At 39.0% G+C, this 18,617-nt stretch overlaps 1 protein-coding gene across 3 annotated transcripts in view; it reads right to left on the bottom strand.

Annotated features, from left to right (window-relative positions):
• ASIP (agouti signaling protein) overlaps nucleotides 1-18,246 on the bottom strand; it is a 39,661-nt gene extending 21,415 nt beyond the window's left edge. The window contains exon 1 of one of the 3 annotated variants that reach the window (XM_072800667.1): nucleotides 17,987-18,246. The gene's annotated coding sequence lies outside the window, so the exon portion shown is untranslated. Of the gene's footprint in view, nucleotides 1-16,911; nucleotides 17,215-17,527; nucleotides 17,737-17,986 lie in introns of those variants that run through there. The other 2 variants (XM_072800665.1, XM_072800666.1) reach the window with 2 other exon arrangements.
• Between the last annotated feature and the right edge of the window lie 371 nt (nucleotides 18,247-18,617).

Genomic DNA, 18,617 nt, shown 5'->3' with positions numbered 1-18,617 from the left:
ATAAAGGGCTAGTATCCAAGATCTATAAAGAGCTTACTAAACTCAACGCAAAGGAACAACCAATCCAATCATGAAATGGACAAAAGACATGAACAGAAATTTCAGAGGAAGACATAGACATGGCCAACAGGCACATGAGAAAATGCTCCGCATCACTGGCCATCAGGGAAATACACATCAAAACCACAATGAGATACCACCTCACACCAGTGAGAATGGGGAACATTAACAAGACAGGAAACAACAAATGTTGGAGGGGATGTGGAGAAAGGGGGACCCTCTTGCACTGTTGGTGGGAATGTGAACTGGTGCAGCCACTCTGGAAAATGGTGTGGAAGTTCCTCAAAGAGTTAAAAATAGATCTGCCCTACGACCCAGGAATGGCATCGCTGGGGATTTACCTCAAAGATACAGATGCAGTGAAACACCGGGACACCTGCACCCCGATGTTTATAGCAGCAATGTCCACAATAGCCAAACTGTGGAAGGAGCCTCGGTGTCCATAGAAAGATGAATGGATAAAGAAGCTGTGGTCTTTGTATACAATGGAATATTACTCAGCCATTAGAAACGACAAATACCCACCATTTGCTTCAATGTGGATGGAACTGGAGGGTATTATGCTGAGTGAAATAAGTCAATCAGAGAAGGACAAACATTATATGGTCTCATCTATTTGGGGAATATAAAAAATAGTGAAAGGGAATAAAGGGGAAAGGAGAGAAAATGAGTAGAAAATATCAGAGAGGGTGGCAGACATGAGAAACTCCTAACTCTGGGAAACAAGGGGTAGTGGAAAGGGAGGTGGGGGGGTTGGGGTGACTGGGTAATGGGCACTGAGTGGGGCACTTGACGGGATGAGCACTGGGTGATATGTTATAAGCTGGCAAATTGAACTCCAATTTAAAAAAATACAAAAACAGTGGGGATCCCTGGGTGGCTCAGTGGTTTAGAGCCTGCCTTTGGCCCCGGGCACTATCTTGGAGTCCTGGGATCGAGTCCCAGGTCGGGCTTCCTGCATGGAGCCTGCTTCTCCCTCTGCCTGTGTCTCTGCCTTTCTCTCTCTCTCTATGTCTATCATGAATAAATAAATAAAATCTTAAAAAAAAAACAAAAAAAAATACAAAGACAGTAATGTCAAAATAAAAATATGTCATTCACAGCAGAATTACAAAAATAATTAGGAACACATTTAAGCAATTACGAGGATATATATGAAAAAAGCTATAATCTCTACTGAGAGACATAGGAAAAACTTGAATAGGTGGGAAGACAAGCTATTTTCCTCGATGGTAAGAATTATTATGATAAACAAAAATTGTCCCCAGATTAATATAAAAGTTTAACATAATCTCCACCTAAACCCCAATGAATTTTTTTATTTTTTAAATTGCCTCTGAGGTTCATTTGAGAAAACTATGTTCCAAAGACTGTCAGCCCATCTTGGTTGTACAATTTCAACTGGGATTAGGCAGTGTGGGAGCCATAGAGGCTACTCTACCACCCTTTTACATCATTTCATTTCAGAAGTCCTAGCAGGATAATCCCAGGAGTCCTTTTTGGTTGTTTCTGATTCATTACTACGTTATGATGATCATTCTTCAAAACTCTTTTGACGTCTACATGCATTTAGACTCTCAATAGGCCTGTCTACACCAGTCTCTTGGAACGTAAGTACCTCCTTCTATTTCATGGAGCAGTGGCTGTGGTCAGAAAGAAGAGTCTGGCCATCCTGAAGCTGGATGTGGGGAAGTCACATGGATCTTGAGAAGGCATACATGCAAATACCAGCCCAAACCTCTTGGGGAGGCAGTGTATCTTTTCCCAATTGTTTCTCACATTTGTTTCTCCTGAGCATCTTTTGAATTAGTATCACCTTCAGAGCTAAAGATCCCTGGGCCCTGCTTTAGACCTACAAGTTAGGATCTCAGGATCTAGGCATGTATGTATGTATGTATGTATGTATGTATGTATTTATTTATTTATTTATTTATTTATTTATAAATTTATAAATTTATTTTATGATAGTCACAGAGAGAGAGAGAGAGAGGCAGAGACACAGGCAGAGGGAGAAGCAGGCTCCATGCACCAGGAGCCCGATGTGGGATTCGATCCCGGGTTTCCAGGATTGCGCCCTGGGCCAAAGGCAGGCGCCAAACCCCTGTGCCACCCAGGGATCCTGGATCTAGGCCTTTAAAACCTATTTTTCACAAGTTTTTCTGCATGCTAAGTGTTCTAAAATGCCTGCTACTCTGTGTCTAGTTTCAGAGTTGCTCAATCTGATAAACACTGTCCTCTAAACAATGGTTCTCAGAGTCCTTAACCAGTTTTTGAAAAAGTACTTCACAGGTCCTGAGTCCTAAACCTCACAGGAAGACTTACAAGCTGCAGATCACAGCAGTTATAGCTTCATTCTGTCTGTAGCCTATGTTTCATTTCTCTCCCTCTCTGTAGCCACCATTCCCAACCCTACTTCTTTTAGGTTTCATAAGCTGTAAGTGGTCATTTCTAAGGTAAAAACAGATATCCTACACATGAACATTCTCTATAACTACAAACCCTGTCCATTCTTTAAAATGTTCCCTTCCTTTCTATTCCTGCTGCCACACCCTAGAGATCCTTATCACCAGAATTACACTCACACACAGCCTCTTGTTAGTCTGTATGACAGCAGTCTTCTTTCTCTCAAATCTTTCCCACCTACCACCCCCCATCCTCCCGCTCAAAAGCCTAAAAGGACTCTTGGTATTTACCATATTAGTCTAAACTCCTCCGTTTGTTTCCCAGGCCCTTTACAAGTATCCCATTTTACAGGTATCCCATTTTGATTTCCCACTATTTCTTTTTTTTTTTTAAGATTTTATTTATTTATAAGAGACACAGAGAGAGAGACACAGGCAGAGGGTGAAGCAGGCTTCATGCAGGGAGCCTGACGTGGGACTCGATCCTGGGTGTCCAGGATCACACCCCAGGCTGCAGGCAGCGCTAAACCGCTGCGCCACCAGGGCTGCCCTTGTTTTCCCACTATTGCATACATGCTTTACATTTACTGCCCATACACATGTCCTGCTCATTTCAACCCATGGGACAGATTTATTTCAGCGTTCCCAAAGCATGGTATGAGGAGTCAGAATAGGGGTCCAATAAATGTGAGCCAACTGACTCAGTAGTTGGCATTTGTTTCCTTTCGATGCCCTCCCTTTATATATATATAATATTACAAATCAAGTATCATATTCTATTTACAGATATTCCTAAGCTCTTATGGCCTCCATTATTATTAAGTAAAAAATAAAACAAAAAACAGGAAAGGATAAAAGGAAGGGAAGAAAAGTTCCCCACAGTAGAGAATTGGCTTTCAGAGTTGCAAAAGCAAAGAGAGGGAAAGGCTAGTAGTCTGATAACTCCCTCTTTGAAGTTATTCAGGAAACAGCTCAGTTAGGAATATTCACTGGCTTTCTATAGTGCCATATAATCAGTATCATTCCGTTTAGAACACAGATACTGTCACTGTTCCTTGCTAAATGTTTCAGATGCATTCATTCTGCCTCCTCCATGTTAGTTCAGGATTCATTTCTTCCCATTCACCTGATTGCCCATATTAAGCTAAAATGTCCTTCTCCATGCTCCCATGAGACCCTGGTGTTAACTTTTAACTCAACATCTTATATTGAAAGTGCTTGTTTGTGAGTCTGACTCACCCTTAGACTGTGAATTTCATGAGACAAGGTCCAGGCTTACTTGTTTCTGTGTTATCTATATAGATTCTGTTCATGTAGATGCCACATAAATGACCTCTGAAGGCGGCAAACTTCAGAGGGTGGAAACTTTGTTGTTTTTGTATTGTGAATAACAAGCTCAGTGTTTAGGTGTTCAGAAAAAGTTTGTTAATGTTAACATTTCTGTGCTTTGCTCCTCTCAGTACATACTCATAACCTTGCCCTTTTCCATCAAACTCTAGTTACTGAGCATTTAGTAAATGTTCAACAGACTCTTGTTAATTGAGATTAATACCGATAGCCACTGTGACAGAAATAATAAACAAATTCATTAATTATACTTTTGTTTAGAAATTTGTGCATAGTCTAATTGTTTAAGTAAGAACTTCTGCCTCTTTTTCATACTTTCAGAGAATAGGCGTTAGAGCCAGGCAGAATTAGATTTGCCTGGCTCCGAAGCTTATTAGACTTGTGGCTCTGCAAATGCACTATTTACCTTTTGATATGCCCTTTTAGAGCCCTACATTAAAAATGGAAGTAACAGGGGGTACCTAGGTGGTTCAGTTGGTTAAGTGTCTACCTTCTGCTTAGGTCATAATCTTAGAATCACGGGCTCGAGCCCTGTGTCAAGCTTCCTGCTGGTGGGGAGTATGCTTCTTCCTCTGTCCCTCTCCCTGCTTGTGCTCTAATACAGAAAATCTCTTAAAAATAAATAAATAAAAATGGAAATAACAGTATGTATTCTGTAGGATCATCATGAGGACTGAATATAATATATATAAGGTGTCTTAGCACCGTAGTTGCCACATAATAAGCATCAAGCAAAGTTAACTCTTATTTTTTGATCCTGTCCTTCCTCAAGAGGGTTACCTGGGTCACACAATACCTACTAGATTACAAGATATTAGCAAGTCTACAGTTAGGTTTCCTGTTCTCATGCCACCTATTCCATAACAACTATTAGTATATTTTTATATACATTTGAGTGTGTAGTATGTGTTATTTGGGAATGTGTATATATGGACATCTATATGGCTCTGTGTGTACATCTTGTGTGCAAGAGCCATAGGCTTCCAATTATCCTTCCATTTGATTTGAGAAACTTCAGAGGCTTAAATTAAAATCACAAATAGGGCACATTCTCCTCTCCTCTTGCTGCTTTCACCTCCATCTACCAGATATCCCATGTTAAATGAAGTATAGTGAGAAGTTGCTGGATTAAGCTACAGTGAGCAGATTCTACTAACAACATGTAAAAGCAAATAGGAGTACGCCCCAGTATTATCAAGCTACAAAACCTAGATGCTGCTTTAGCTCACAATGGAAAAATGATGAATGGGTGATACTACTTTGCTTCAGTGGGACTGAGTAAAGGTAATGAGCAAGAGGATATTATCTCCAACCTCCCATTTTCTGGGGAGGGTAGGTAAGTGGAAAATTTATAAGGCATATCAAGTAGTTTTGGTGAGTAGCTCCAAACATCAATCCTGTTTGTGGCACTCATTCTGGTCTGAGGGCCTATAGTAGATGCCTCCCCACCCCCAATATGCGGAAGCCAAACTTCCATGCTAGCAATTTTCATCCCTCTAGGTAATTGCCAATTATCTCCAGAATCAATAGGAAAATCTGAAAATATATTCTTAAACAAAGTTGATTTTAATTAACATGTATATACTTAAATGTATTATCAGAGAGTTCTACTTCTAGCAAAGGCTGACTAGTTAGGATGCTACACACAAATATCTTGCTGAGAATAATTAAGAAAGTTGAACAAATTATTTATTATATGTAAAGATTTTATTGTTTTTTAAAAATTTTATTTATTTATTCATGAGAGACACACACAGAGAGAGAGAGAGGCAGAGGGAGGAGCAGGTTCCATGCAGGGAGCCTGATGTGGGACTTGATCCCGGGTCTCCAGGATCACGCCCTGGACTGAAGGCAGTGCTAAACCACTGAGCCACCAAGGCTGCCCAGATTTTATTTATCTGAGAGAGAGCAGAATGAGAGAGAAAGAGCACAAATAGAGGGGAGAGGGGCAGAGGGAAAAGCAGACTCCGCACTGAGCAGGGAGCCTGATGGCTTAATCCCATGACCCTGGGATCATGACCTGAATTGAAGGCAGACACTTCACTGACTGAGCCACTCAGGTGCTCCCAAGTTATTATTTTTTAAAAACCAATTTGAAGACATACAAGAGCTAACAAAGCAATGATAATTTGCTGGTCCAAGATCTGGAAGAAAAGAGAAGCTAAAAAAGGTGAGCTGGTGTTTGGGGAAAATTCACCCTGAAGATAATTGCTGATTCCAAAAACAAAAACAGCCCTGAGAAGGTGAAAAGAGCTTTCAGCAATTTTCCTGCCAGGAATGGCAAGATATAAATTATTGTAAAGAGCATGAGAAGAGAGAAGGGCTCTGGTAAACACCCCAGGCTTTCAACTGGGACCACAAAGGACTTTACCCTAGAGATAAAGATGAACTATAAGTAGATCAGTTCTCATAAGGACTGAAGGTCAGCTTTTAATTTCTCAGACATTTATTGGATGAAGGTATTCAGGCCCTATCCCATATATTTGACAGAAATAAAAGTAAATCTTCTCTGGAGGGATATAACATCATATAGAACCTCCAATTATCTCTGAAGTTCAGCAAGCTTTTTTGAAAAAATTGACAATGTGATTCTAACATTTAGATGGAAATGCAAAGGACCTAGAACTTAGAATAACCAAAATGATATTGAAAAAAGGAAAAACAAAGTTATAGTACTTATACTCCTGAGTTCAGAATTTATCATAAAGCTACAGATTTACAATAAAAGTAGATAGAAATAGATTAATTAACAGAGTCAAGACTAGAAATAGACACAGACATATACCAAGGCACCAAATCAACTCAATTGGGCAAGGTAAGTCTATTTAACAAATTGTGCTTAAATAACAGAATATCGCTATGGAAAGAATTCTGACCCCTACTGCATTCCATACACAAAAATAATTCAAGATGGATCATAAATTTAAATGTAAAAGCTAGAACCACAAAAGTGCTAAAGGAATATCCTTGCAACCATGGAATAGGCGAAACTTTCTTAGGCATAAGGTAAAATGTATGAACCATAAAGGTAAAAAGTGAAACACTGCACTTTAAGAAAATTAAATTTTTTTTTTTTTTTTTTTTTTTTTTTATGATAGTCACACACAGAGAGAGAGAGAGAGGCAGAGACACAGGCAGAGGGAGAAGCAGGCTCCATGCACCGGGAGCCCGACGTGGGACTCCATCCCGGGTCTCCAGGATCGCGCCCTGGGCCAAAGGCAGGCGCCAAACTGCTGCGCCACCCAGGGATCCCGAAAATTATTTTTTTTTGCCCATCAAAAGACACCATTTTGAAAATGAGAAAGCAAGCAACCATCCAAGAAAAAGATGTTCCAATACATATATTACATGGCAAAAGATTTGTATTTACAAAATATAAAGGATTTCTATCTAGAAATTTCTATCTAGAAATTCTAGAGAATTTCAGGAAGATGGTCAGGTAAGAAACACATTAGAATCAAATTTGCAAAAGATAAGACAAATGTAGATTCTTGAAATTAGCAAGAGAGAAGCTACTAATCACATACAAGGGATCCTCAACAAGATAATTAGCATATTTTTCATCGCAAACTTTAAAGGCCAGAAGACAGTAGGCAGATATATTTGAGGTACTAAAAGAAAAAAACTATCAGCTGAGAATCCTATATTCGGTGAAACTGTCCTTCAAAAGTAAAAATAAAGACATTCCTCCATAGATAAAAGCTGAGGAAATTTGTTACTACTAGACCTTACCCTGCAAGAAATGCTTAAGAGAGGCCTGCAGGGTAAAAAGACAAGACAGGGGACAGTATCTTTAAAATATATGAAGAAATAGGGCAGCCCTGGTGGCGCAGCGGTTTAGCGCTGCCTGCAGCCCGGGGTGTGATCCTGGGGATCCGGGATCAAGTCCCACGTCAGGCTCCCTGCATGGAGCCTGCTTCTTCCGCTGCCTGTGTCTCTGCCTCTCTCTCGCTCTCTCTGAATAAATAAATAAATACATCTTTAAAAAAAATATATATATATGAAGAAATAAAGATTTCAATAAGGATAAATGCATGGGTATTATAAAAGCTAATACTATTGTGACAATGGTTTGTGATTCTTTGTCTTCTAGATGATTTAAGAGACATTTGAAAATAATTATTAGTCTAAAAGCTACTATTAGTGTAACTTTGGGTTATAATTCTGCATTTTCTTTTCTACATACTTTAAGATACTAATGAATTGGAAAGAATTAATAGTTTATGTTTTGGGGCACACAATGTATAAAGACACACAAAGGGTCTATCCTGGTAAATGTCCTATGTACACTTGAGAAGAATATCTGTGCTCTTGTTAGATAGAGTGCTCTGTATATGTCTATTAGATCTCATTGATTTATTGTGTTGTTTAAAATGCTGTTTATTTATCTTCTGTCTGGTTTTATCATTTATTGAGTGTGGGATCTTGAAGTCTCTATTTTTTAAAAAGATTTTATTTATTCATGAAAGAAGAGAGAGAGGTAGAGACACCGGGGACTGTTTATTAATCTATTTCTATCTACTTTTATTGTAAATCTGCTGTAGCTTTATGATAAATTCTGAACTCAGGTATATAAGTACTATAACTTTGTTTTTCCTTTTTTCCATATCATTTTGGTTATTCTATAGCTGTTTTCTTTGTGGTTACCATGGAGATTATAGTTCAAGAAATGGGTAGGAAATATCAGAAAGGGAGACAGAATATGAAGACTCCTAACTCTAGGAAACGAACTAGGGGTGGTGAAAGGGGAGGAGGGCGGGGGGGGGGTGAATAATAATGATTAGAGCAGAGAAATAAAATAGAAAAACAATAGAGACAATTAACAAGACCAAAAGTTAGTTCTTCAAAAAGATCAACAACATTGACAAACCTTTAGCTAGAGGGAATAAGAAAAAAGAGAGAGAGTTTAAGTTACTAAAGTCAGAAATGAAAGTAGGAACATTACCACCAATTCTATAGAAATAAAGAGGATTGGGATGCCTGAGTGGCTCAGCGGTTGAGCGCCTGCCTTCAGCCAAGGGCATGATCCTGGAGTTCTGGGTCTGAGTCCCACGTTGGGCTCCCTGTGTGATGATCCTGGAGTTCTGGGTTTGAGTCCCACATTGGGCTCCCTGTGTGGCGCCTGCTTCTCCCTCTACCTGTGTCTCTGCCTCTCTCTCTCTCTGTGTCTCTCATGAATAAATAAATAAAAATCTGGGCAGCCTGGGTGGCTCAGCGGTTTAAGCACCTGCCTTCCGCCCAGGGCATGATTCTGGAGTCCCAGGATTGAGTCCCATGTCAGACTCCCTGCATGGAGTCTGCTCCTTCCTCTGCCTGGGTCTCTGCCTCTCTGTGTGTGTGTGTGTCTATCATGAATAAATAAAAAAATCTTTAAAAATAAATAAATAAATAAATAAATAAATAAATAAATAATAAATAAATAAAAATCTAAAAAAAGAAAGAGGATTTAAGAGAGTACTATGAACAATTGTATGCCAACAAATTGGATAACCTAGATAAAATGGACAAATTCATATAAATATGAAACCTACAGAGACTAAATCACAAATACTAAATATGAATAGATCTATAACTAGTAAGGAGATTGAATCAGTAATAAACAATCTTCCATCAAAAAAAGGTCTGAACCTGATAGTTTTACTGGTGCATCTACCAAACATTGGAGACTACCAATCCTTCTCAAACTTTTCCAAAAAATTGAAGAGAAAAATTGAATACTGGCCTCCTAACTATGAGGCCAGTATTACCTTGATAGCAAAACCAGACAAAGACACTACAAGAAAACTACAGAGGGGCACCTGGGTGGCTCAGTGGTTCAACGTCTACCTTTGGCTCATGATCTCGGGGTCCTGGGATCGAGTCCCACATCAGGCTCCCTGTAGAGATCCTGCTTCTCCCTTTGCCTGTGTCTCTGCTTGAAATAAATAAAATCTTTTAAAAAGAAAACTACAGGTGTGTGTGGGGGTGGGCCTTGTACATGGAGAAGGGAGAAAAAGACTATCACACCAGAGCACCCACACAGAGAAGACAAGTCCCCATAACATTTGGCTCTGAAAGTGATGGGCCAAATTTCATAAGGTCTTACAATCAGTGGGACTTAAAACCTGGAATTTTAAAATCAGTGGCTGCTTCTGGAAGTCTGGAGGGTGATAGGAAGCTGAATACTCCCCTTTAAAGAAACCACATGACAACAACCCAGGGAATGACAACAACCCAGGGAATATAGTATACTGTGTAAAGCAGTAGTGTGCAAAACACCTGGGACATAAGGGAGGGAGAGTAGTTTACTCATTTTAGAGTGTGTCCTGTTGGGATGCCTAGGTGGCTCAGCAGTTTGGCTCCTGCCTTCGGCCCAGGGTGTGATCCTGGAGTCCCGGGATCGAGTCCCACATCTGGCTCCCTGCGTGGAGCCTGCTTCTCCCCCTGCCTGTGTCTCTGCCTCTCTCTCTGTCTGTCTCTCATGGATAAATAAATAAAATCTTAAAAAACAAAAAACAAAAAAACTAAAACATTGATGAAAGAAATTGAAGACAACACAAATGGAAAGACATTCCATGCTCATGGATGGGAAGAACAAATATTGTTAAAATGTCTATACTACTGAAAGCAAATTACAGACTTAATGCAATTCCTACCAAAATACCAACAGGATTTTTCACAGAACTAGAACAAACAATCCTAAAATTTATATGGAATCACAAGAGTCCCCAAATAGTCAAAGCAAGAGAGAGAAAAACTAAACTGAAGGTATCATAATTCCAGACTTTAAGTTATATTACAAAAGTATAGTAATCAAAACAGTATGGTCCTAGCACAAAAATAGACACACTGATCAATGGAACAGAATAGAGAACATGTAAATAAACCCACAATTAATATGGCCAACTAATCTTTGACAAAGGAGGCAAAAATATGCAATGGGAAAAACTCTCTTCAACATATGGTATTAGGAAAATTAGACAGCTATATGCAAAAGAATGAAAGTGGACCACTTTCTTACAGCATACACAAAAATAAACTCAAAACGGACTAAGGATCTAAATGTAAGACCTGAAGCCATAAAAGTCCTAGAAGAAAGCACAGGCAATAATTTCTCTGGCATTGGCCATAGCAATATTTTTCATAATATGTCTCCTGAGGCATAGGGAAATAAAAGGAAAAATAAACTATTGGGACTTCATCAAAATTAAAAGCTGCTGCACTGTAAAGGAAACATCAGCAAAACTAAAAGACAACCTATGGAATGGGTGAATATATTTGCAAATGACATATCCAATAAAGAATTAGTATCCAAAATATGTAACTTATAAAATTCAAAACACAAATAATCCAACTAAAAAATAGGCAGGAGACATGAATAGAGATTTCTACAAAGAAGATCTAGAGATGGCCAAAAGACACATGAAAAGATGCTCATCATCAGAGAAATCCAACTATAATGAGATATCACCTCTACCAGTCAGAATGGCTAAAATAGAAAACACAAGAAATAGCACATGTTGGAAAGGATGTGGGGAAAAAGGAACCCTTGTGCACTGTTGGTCTAAATACAAACTGCAGCAGTCACTCTGGAAAACAGTACGGAGGTTCCTCAAAAAAGTTAAAAATAAAACTATCCTATGATTTAGTAATCACACTACTGGGTATTTACCCAAAAAATACAAAAACACTAATTCAGTGGGATACATGAGCCTCTAATTTTTTTGCAGTATTATTTGCAATAGCCAAATTATGGAAGCAGCCCAAGTGTCCATCAATGGAAGAATGGATAAAGAAGATGTGGTATATATACAATGGAATATAATTCAGCCATAAAAAATAAAATCTTGCCATTTGCAACAATCTGTAGGGAGGTAGAACATAATGCTAAGCAAAATAAGTCAGTGAGAGAAAAATACCATATGATTTCACTCATATGTGGAATTTATGAAACAAAACAAACAAGCAAAGAAGAAAAGAGACACACAGAGAGAGAAACCAAGAATCAGACTCTTCATTATACAGAACAAACTGATGGTTACCAGAGGGAAGGTGGAGGTGGAGAGGTTGGGTGAAATCAGGTTATGGGGATTAGAGTACACTTATGATGGACACTTCATCATATCCAGAATTGTTGAATCACTACATGTACACCTGGAACAAATATAACACTGTATGTTAACTATACTGGAATTAAAATTAAAAACTTAATAAAACAAAAAAACTAGACATTAAATATGCCACTTATATAACCATAATATAAAATAATAAGGAATAAATCCAATGGATGATATACTGGACCTCTACAAGGAAACTATGAAACATTATAAAAAAATCTTAATAAGATTTCAGTGAATGGAGGGCTATATACTATATAAGATTCCCATATTGATATATAGATATGATACAATCCCAATAAAAATCGCAGGAGGACCTTTTTTTTGGTGGAATTTGAAAATCTATCCTAAAATTTATGTGGAAATGCAAAAGTTTAAGAATAGTCAATACAATCTTGGGGAGCACCAGAAAAGAAATTATTCTATCATGTATAATAATTGTCACAGTATGGAATTGGCACAAAGACAGACTAACAGACAAACAGAAAAAAATGGACATTCCAGAACCAGATCTACATATAAACAAATGGTTAATTATGAAAGTGAGGAATTAACAGTCTTTTCAGTACATGATACTGAGTCAATTGGATATCTATAAAGTAGAAATCTGACATTAAGCCATACCCCCAAATTGATTCCATGTAGACAGCACTGTCAGACTATATTGCCTCTAGCTACAATTAATTAATTTAATTAAAAGTGAATAAAATTTAAAATTCAGTGCATCAGACATACTAGCCACATTTCAAGTGCTCAAAAGCCATGTGTGGCTAGTAGCTACCATATTGGACAGCACAGCTACAAAACAGTTCCATCATTGCAGAATGTTCTATTGGACAACACTGTCTAGAAGTCATAAGACAATATCTTTAAAATTTAGGTAAGAAAAAAATGTCCTAAACAGAATTAAAAAAAATGTTAACTATAAAAGAAAAGCTTGAAAAATTGGACCTCATTAAAATTAGGAACTCCTTTTCAACAAATAACACTATAAAGAGAGTGAAAATACAAGACACAGAATGGGATAAGAGCCAAGAGTAGGGTGAGGCAAGTGAAGTACTTGGCCTAGACACAAATTTTTAAGGGGGGTACCCGAAAATAAGTAATCAAGACAAATGAGATGTTAATGCAATATTTTTAAAAATCATAATTAATGCAAAAAACTCTCACGATGAAGAAAATATAAAAAATTTAAACAAAGTATCAGTATTTCTGATGTTTCCTTTTGCCTCAAGCCTCAATATAATTTGACAGCATTATGGGAAATGATATTTGCAATATGTACACAAGTATCTATAATACATATATTTTTAAGATTTTATTTATTTATTCGAGAGAGAGAGAGAGAGAGAGAGAGAGGCAGAGGCACAGACAGAGGGAGAAGCAGGCTCCTCGCAGGGAGCCTGATGCAGGACTCCATCCCCGCCCTGAGCAGAAGGCAGATGCTCAAACCACTGAGCCACCCAGGCGTCCCAATATCTATATTTAAAGAACTCTTATAGATCAATAAAAATGTCAGACAATCGAACAGAAGAAACAGGCTCAAGACGAATATTTCATAAAATGAGATATCCAAATGGCCAATAAATATATTAAAAGATGTTCAACTTTGTTAGTCATCAAGAAAATTTAAAAAGGGGCACCTGGGTGACTTAGTTAAGAGTCTGCTTTCGGTTCAGGTCATGATCTCAGGCTCCTGAGGTGGAGCCCTATATCAGGCATCCTGCTCAGTGGGGAGTCTGCTTCTCCCTCTCCCTCTGCTCCCACCCCCACTTGTGCTCTTTCAAATAATAAATAAAATCTTTAAAGAAATACATTCTTTAAAGAAGACTAAAATTAAAAACAAAAGTATTCCACAATATGCCCACTAAAATGGCTAAATGTAAAAGAGAGACAATAACAAGTGTTTATGAGGATATAGAAAAGAAACAAGTCTCAGATATGGCTGGTGGGGGTGTAAAATTATTTTGGACTTTGGAAAATGACTTTGGAAAACTGGCAGTATCTGACATATGTTCTGCGACTCAGCAATTCCACTTCTAGATAACTCAATAGAAATGTACTCATATATTCATCAAAAAACTGTTCAAGAATGTTCCTGGTAGCACTGTTCATAATAGTCTTCAACTGGAAATCTAACCATCCACCAATAAGGGAATGGATAAACATACTATGGCATATTAATTCATGAAATACTACACAACGAGAATAAACAAATTTTGGCAACATAAAATAACATAAATCTTACAAACCAATAGTAAGCAAAAGAAGTCACACATTAAAAAAGTACATAAAGTACATACACACATATATAAAGCATCCCCAAAGCAAAACTTAATCACAGTGTTGGAAGTTGATTAATGGTTATCCTTCGAAAGGAAGAGACTTAAAGGGGCTTAAGCAGATCTTGGGTGCTGATAATGTCCTATTTCTATTTTCTTTTTTTTTTTTTTTTTTAAGATTTATTTATTTATTTATGATAGACAGAGAGAGAGAGAGAGGCAGAGACACAGGAGGAGGGAGAAGCAGGCTCCATGCCGGGAGCCCGACGCAGGGCTCGATCCCAGGACTCCAGGATTGTGCCCTGGGCCAAAGGCAGGCGCCAAACCGCTGAGCCACCCAGGGATCCCCCTATTTTCTTTTTTAAAAGATTTATCCATCTATCTTAGAGAGAGGGAGAGGGTGTGCATACATGCACATGCTCTGGGGGAAGGGCAGAGGGAGTGAAGCAGACTCCCTACTGAGTGCTGAGCCCAGAATACCAACCCAACATAGAGGCTGAGTCTCATGATTCGAGATCACAACCTGAGCCAAAATCAAGAGTCAGAAGAGGAACCAACTGAGCCACCTAGGTACTGCATGTCCTATTTCTGTATCTAGGTTCTGGTTTTCTGGGTGTATTTACATGGTGAAGATTTTTTTGTTCAATAAAAATAGAAAAATTTTCAATGAAAACTTCAGTTAAAAGAAAACAAAATATTTCCAGACCATTCAGGAGCCCAGGGAAGGGGAAGATGAGGATTTAAAAAAATTAAGCAATGAAGTGATAAAATCAGCTACTACAATGTACTTTCTCTGATCCAGTTCTCTCTACCTCAGCTAAGGCAGATACTTTTGGTTGTCATCTTATCCATAAGCATCCTTGCAAGTAGGGGAAGCTAGTCTTCATTTTCTCATTGGATGCACAGAAGGATGGTAGCCCCGAGGTCAATGACTAGATTAAAGCCTCACAGTCAGTCAGGGGTACATGCAGTACCAGAAACTGGTCCTTACTTTCTGATCCTGAGCTTTGTGAACCAGGACCTGCCACTCCTGTGAGCCAGGCCACCTGGCCACTCTGAGTCTAGGCTCTAAGCCATGATTGCCTTCACTAGGGTCCAGTGAGTATTTCTCTGTGTCCTTAATTTACAGATGGCAAAGATGGGGATGGCCTCTTAATTTATTTGAATTGACTTAAAGCAGGTATCCAGTCAGTTATCACTGTGTACACTGCCCTGGAAGCAAATGTCAAATGGTGCAGCTGTAGAACACAAGGAGACAATTTTAAATAATCACTTTTCTCCCCTCTAAAAGCCCAATTACTGACTATTGAATGAAGCCTGATGGCACCTGAAAGCAGAATAAACCAAGGGGAGAGTAAAATACCTAACGCCTGGGATCCTGTCTGCAACGACTATTTCTAAACAAGTGAATAGAGTTACACTTCTTACTCTTTCATCTTTTAAACAAGATTCAAGTTGTGGTTTAGAATGTTTTGAATTTAGTACTTTTGCTTCAAGCTGATTCTTTTTAAAAACACCTGAATATAAAAAAGAATCTGTGAGCATGGGTTTGGGGAACAGATGGAGACAGAACTGGTGGCTATAGCAGGCAATTTATGGCTGAATCCTGCCTTGTGGGGGCCATTAGAGGGGCTTATAAAACTCTCCACCCTCTGCCACACCCCAGTTTTCTACTTTTTCCTCAAGACAGCTGCTCTATGATCAACACATAGACCTCTAAGGGCTAGAGGGACTACTTAGGACCCCAGACCCAGCGACGTAGGTATTTAAATAGGATAGGCTCTAGCTTTACAGTTCTTTCCAATTTCCTCCCCAAAATCTGAATAAATCTTCCCTATCCAACTGAAGTCAGTTTTCTCCCAAATCATAATCTATTTCTTTGTGTATATTTTCCTCTCTGAATTGCATTCTTTCTTAGTTCAATCAAAGATGACACTGTGGGCCCTTCCTCTCACCCCCACTCCCCCCCCCCCAAATCTGGTCTTTTTGGTTTCCATTTTCTATTTATCTTTTATAAGAGCTTTTCTCTCTTTTTGACTTGTGTGGCTCTGGTTCTTTACCTCTTTTGCCCAACTCTGAACACTTGGCTTCTTTGCTTCCCTGTGTTAGACTGTAATGGCATCTTCGGTTAGAATGCTTACCTACATGCAGAAGTGCTTGGAAGAAAGAAACATTCACAGTATAAACCAAGAGATGACAAGTTTTGTTATTTTAACTTTTGAGATTCCTCCAGATGGTCTTGAAGAACCAGAAACAGCCCTTTCCCCAGAAAGGTTACATTCTAACCCAGAGCCACTTACACAAAATGGGCGTTATTGCACTCGCCAGTAAAACGGCCAATTAAAAGTAATTGTCTCAATCTGGGTTATACATTGCCTTATATCGCTGAATTTTCAAAGCTCCAAAGCCATAAAATCCTGTATGTGGTTTCCTGGACCACAGGTCTGCCTTTCAAAGCCTCAACCTGACACATACTGAAACCAAATACTTCAACCTACAATTTACTTCGAGGTAAGGGTCAATCTCCTTTCTACATCTGTCTGACAGGATATTTGAGTGACCAAATCAAAAGGCTATAGTAGGGCCCCCCATTCCTGGTAATTACCTTTGCATGAGACCTTCCTGCTGAGAATTGTACCCAAAGTGAAGCCATCGGTGTTAGTGTCCCGGTCCTTAATGAGATCCCCGTGGTTTAAGCAGAGGAGACGCAGACACTCTCCTTACCTTCAATGTGAGTCAGTCTTTTCCTTTATTTTCAGAGCAGTTTGGACTATGTCATTCTCAGGGCTCAGCTTGGTTGGGAAAATTTTAACTTCATGCTTCCAGGGTATGGTTCCATTACTCCCTGGACTTGCTTTTCATATTGTCCCTATTGTCGGCTCATTGCAACATGGCCGCTCCCTCCATCAAGGTTCTTCTTTCCTACATGTATCTCAATAGAGCTCTAAGTTCTGGCACAGTGAAGGGTAGAGACCTGAAGCCTTCTCTTCTCTGGTACCATCTCACCTACCAGGCTACAAGGCATGAGCAGTGGCCAGGTGCTTTTACATAATTTAGGTGCTTAAATATTTAGAAAAATTCTGCACCCAAATAAGAAACTATGATTCCGAAACTCCAATTAGTGAAATGTGCCAGGCAAAATCATCTAGGCACCAACAGCTTGAGAAAATTTTTACTACAGAAGAAAACAAAAAATAGAAGAAGATGAAAAGGAGGAAGGAAGGAGGAAGAGAGAAGAGAAGAAATTGAGTCCACAGATATACTAAGCATAGTATCGTACCATACCAAAACATCTGCTGAGAAAGAGAAAGAGATTTCTTCTTCCCACACTGGGGCTCACCTCTCACTATACAGGGCCCTGTCCCAGGAATCGTCAGTAGCAGCTCTCTGTGGTCAATAACAGATAATTCCAGATCAAAAGAAGGGTTCTTAAATCAAAATGTTGTTTTTAGATCAATGATTCTCCAAGTGAATCCAGGGATCTCTGGTGGGTCTGCAAAGATTCTTCCAATTGTTTTGTGGGCTGGGTCAAAATGCAAAGCGCAGAAGTGTGTTGGGTGTTTTTTTTTTTCCCCCTCTTTGAAACATATTTTCCACTGCGGATTTCAATCAAAACTTAAAAGCACCAAAACAAGCATGTTTAAAGGGAGCTACAAATAATTGACAGGAATTCAGCAAAAACACCTCAAAAATGTTTTTTTTTGTTTGTTTGTTTGCTGGCTTATTTATTTAATCTACTAAACAGGTAAGACTCTTGTTCTGTTCAAATAGTCTAAGGACTAAAATTCTTAAGACTCACCAGTCCAGATGAAAAGGTGAACCTTGCAAAGCACACCTTTTTGAAGGGAGGAAAGTCAGGTCCTTTCATCCCTGTTTCCCATTTCCCAGTGTCATTTACTTCCTGGTCCTCTTTCAGCACTGCTTTTTAGTTTGGTGCCCATGTCCCTGATGTCAGAAGCAGCTACTGCCAGGAAGAACCCTTTCTTGCTACCACAGCTGTCTTTACTCAAGTTTCTCCTCCAGGGAGCAGGAGCTCAGGTGTGGGGTGAAGGAGATATCAACTGGGGCTGCAGCTTGGGAAGATCTGTTTTTCCTCATCCTAGCCCTACAGTAAAAGTTAACCCCAGTAGGTCCTGGACTGCTGGAGAGGACTTTTTGAGTTCCTAATGACCAGGTTATTAGCCATAAAGTATGACAAAGCTGCCAGGCCATGAGATAAAATTTAGTACTTATGGCTAGGTCTGCCTTTCCCTAACAGCAATGTACACATTCAGCTATTTGTTGCACCAATTTGCATAGCCATAATTTCTTAGGAAAATTTCAAAACAGGCTACCTACGCCAGAGGTAAGTGGTATGGAAGCTGTAAGTTGGAATGGACTTGGAGACCTCTAATTGGGTTTTGCTGAAGGATTTGCAATATTATTTACCT

The sequence above is a fragment of the Canis lupus genome, chromosome 26 (assembly GCF_048164855.1).
Source record: "Canis lupus baileyi chromosome 26, mCanLup2.hap1, whole genome shotgun sequence".
Lineage (NCBI taxonomy): Eukaryota > Metazoa > Chordata > Mammalia > Carnivora > Canidae > Canis > Canis lupus.
This window is presented reverse-complemented; position numbering and strand designations above follow the sequence as displayed.